Below are 2,698 nucleotides of genomic sequence, written 5' to 3'. Positions count from 1 at the left end.
CCGTGCGCTCCGTGAGGGGCGAGCCACGATCCGCAGAGGTTTGCCTCCGCCGTTAGCCGCACCGGATCGCTGGAAGAGCCGCTTTGGCTTCCAGATCCCCACCCTGAGGACCTTCCCCGGGTCGTTGAGGGATGGCCGGTCCTGAAAACGACTGCTTTTATCTCGCGGTGTGAAGGGGGGAAACTTCAGAACAGCGAAGGCTCGTTTTAGCTCTCCTGGAGTCTTCAGAGGATGTAAAACAGCGTGTGAATTTCCCAGTGAAGTGAAGAAGGCTCTAAGGAAATCTGCTTTGCAGCAGGTCCCCTAGTAAACTGGACGTGGGCTTCAGGTTTTAAGGAAATGAGGAGGAATAAAATCTCTAAGGTTAATCTGATCGCATCTAAATTAGCAGATAAAAAAAGAGACATGGATACCTGTGAAAACTTTCTGCAGTTGTATCCTTAGTAATTTGTATAGTGAGATGAAAAAATAAGCCCTGCCACCGGGCTCGCCTGATAGCCTCTGGACGGCATGGAAACTCATCCATGTTCAAAAGCAACAGAAACCTGGTATGATTTGGCTAACTGCAAGGTGGAGGCAGACTTTTAATGTATGAACAAGATGCTGGGTTTTTAAGACTTTATGACATAGTTCAGAGTATAAGTTACAAATTATGTCCTTTGTATTTTGGTCATTCAGGAATTTGAATGTGAAATTGGTATATTAATATGGAAGTTGAAAGTGTCTCCTCAAGCCGTTAAGGACACTTGGGATTCTCCAACTGTGAAATTGGTATATTAATATGGAAGTTGAAAGTGAAAGCCGTTAAGGACACTTGGGATTCTCCAACTAATTAAATTCCTTGCTTGTGGGGTGATAACAGCTGCATCCTTGGCTCTGTCCTGGTCACTAGGATTCACTGTACAAGACGTAGGAAGGAATGACTTCCTGGGCTAGCTTTTATTTTCCTGTTGTCTTCTGTTCCATTTAAAAAAAAAAAATAAAAAAATCCCAAGCAGAATAAACCCAAGCTTGCAGCTATCTACATGTTCAAGAAAGCGATAATGTGTTTCAAAAACCTGCCAAAAGGCTAACTGATTTTACAGTGGTTTTGGGATATATTCTTAAAGCTGTTAAGCAGACAGAATTATGTAGCTTTCTCAATTCAAATAATGGAAAACCTCTCATTTATTTAGAATCAGTATGGTGTTTGTAGCTATGTTGGTTAAGTGTATCATACTACAAATACAGGGAGCTGTTGAAGAGGGAGTAAACGTTCTTTCTCCAGAACTAAATCGAGCATTTCTGAAAACTAAAACCTGACTTTAAAAAAAAAAAAAAAAAGACTCCCCCATTTCATCAACTCCAGTACTGCTCGTGTTTTAATGGTGTAGCTTCTTGATGAACGGTACAAATACATATCTGTAGTGGGAGTTGAAGTAATCCTAAATACTGAAGTGGTTGGTGTGATGACTTGAGTAGGATGTTGGTACATCGAGGTCAAGGAGACCGAACTTCCTGGCAAAGATCTTGAAGACTCTTTAGACAGTACACTTTGAGGTATTACAGTATAGAGTTCCTCTGCAGACCATCTTCTAACAAGGTGGACAAAACCAGAAATGTAGGTATGCATTACTGATTATCTCCCTGCTCTCTAAATGTGAGCAAGCACACACAAGCCAGGGCCAGCACCAACTCTCTGGATCTGTGGTTAAGTATCAGACACTTGCCACTGTTCAGAGCAGAGGTCTTGATTCGGTAGCAATTTTGTATCAGCATCTAAATGCAGTTGCCCATGGATTTTGGAGTATTTCTAGACCAAGGTGTACTGGACTCTTAACACCGCAGTTGTAAAAATGAGTGTTCTGGAAGCAAGCTGAAAAATGGTTGATAATCCATAAACCTGGCCACACAAGGATCTGTGTACTATATTCAGTATTTAATGGGTACTGCTGTCCTGTGTGAGCTTGTAGTACCTGGCTGCTGAAGAGTTTGCCTATTCCAATGGTCAGAACACAGAAAACTTGGGATGGGGGAGAAGAATGGGCTTGCCAAAGCAGCAGTGGCTTTCTTAGTTGATTTTGTTATAGTGAAGAGTTCACAGTTCAGCCTCCTTGTTGCACTGAATACCATTGTGCAAGCCAGGTAATTAGGTGTTGTCTGTGTGGTGGATACCAAGCTGTGGGTGACTGGTCTCTGAACCAGTGCTGCTATTAAACATTGCTTTGAGAAACTTGAAACTAGAGAATGGTCTGTAGGGTGCAGTAGTTTGGGAGCCACTCTTAGCGCTGTATCCTGTATGTCTGTAGGTATCTCTCATCTCATAGGAGAAGGTAAACTAATCAGGCTCTGGGAATTGTATAGCCTAGGCCCATAAGATGTCCACTCTTGCTTCTCTACCTGCCAGTCTCTCTCTTCTCTCCTCGTTCCTCATCCCTGTTGCATAAAGACAAATTCTTGTCAGTAGTCACTGCTGAGTGATATAATAATTTATTTGTGCAAACCGTTCTGTTGAGTTGACCACACAGAATATAGCATCCTTTAATAGTAAACCATGGATTTTTATGTAAATAAGATGACCTCAGTTATGTTCATCCTAGTTCATAATGTGTCTCTCTTGTATTCCCAGTACTGAGGAATACAGAATTTGCCACTATTGCGCAACCAGTCTCCTTTGAGCAGAGGTTTGATTACACTGAAAATCCTCAAGAAATAGATC

Source organism: Egretta garzetta, unplaced genomic scaffold (assembly GCF_000687185.1).
Source record: "Egretta garzetta isolate BGI_Z169 unplaced genomic scaffold, ASM68718v1 scaffold424, whole genome shotgun sequence".
Taxonomy (NCBI): Eukaryota; Metazoa; Chordata; class Aves; order Pelecaniformes; family Ardeidae; genus Egretta; species Egretta garzetta.
The sequence above is the reverse complement of the archived record's forward strand: the minus strand, read 5'-3'. Positions refer to the sequence as shown.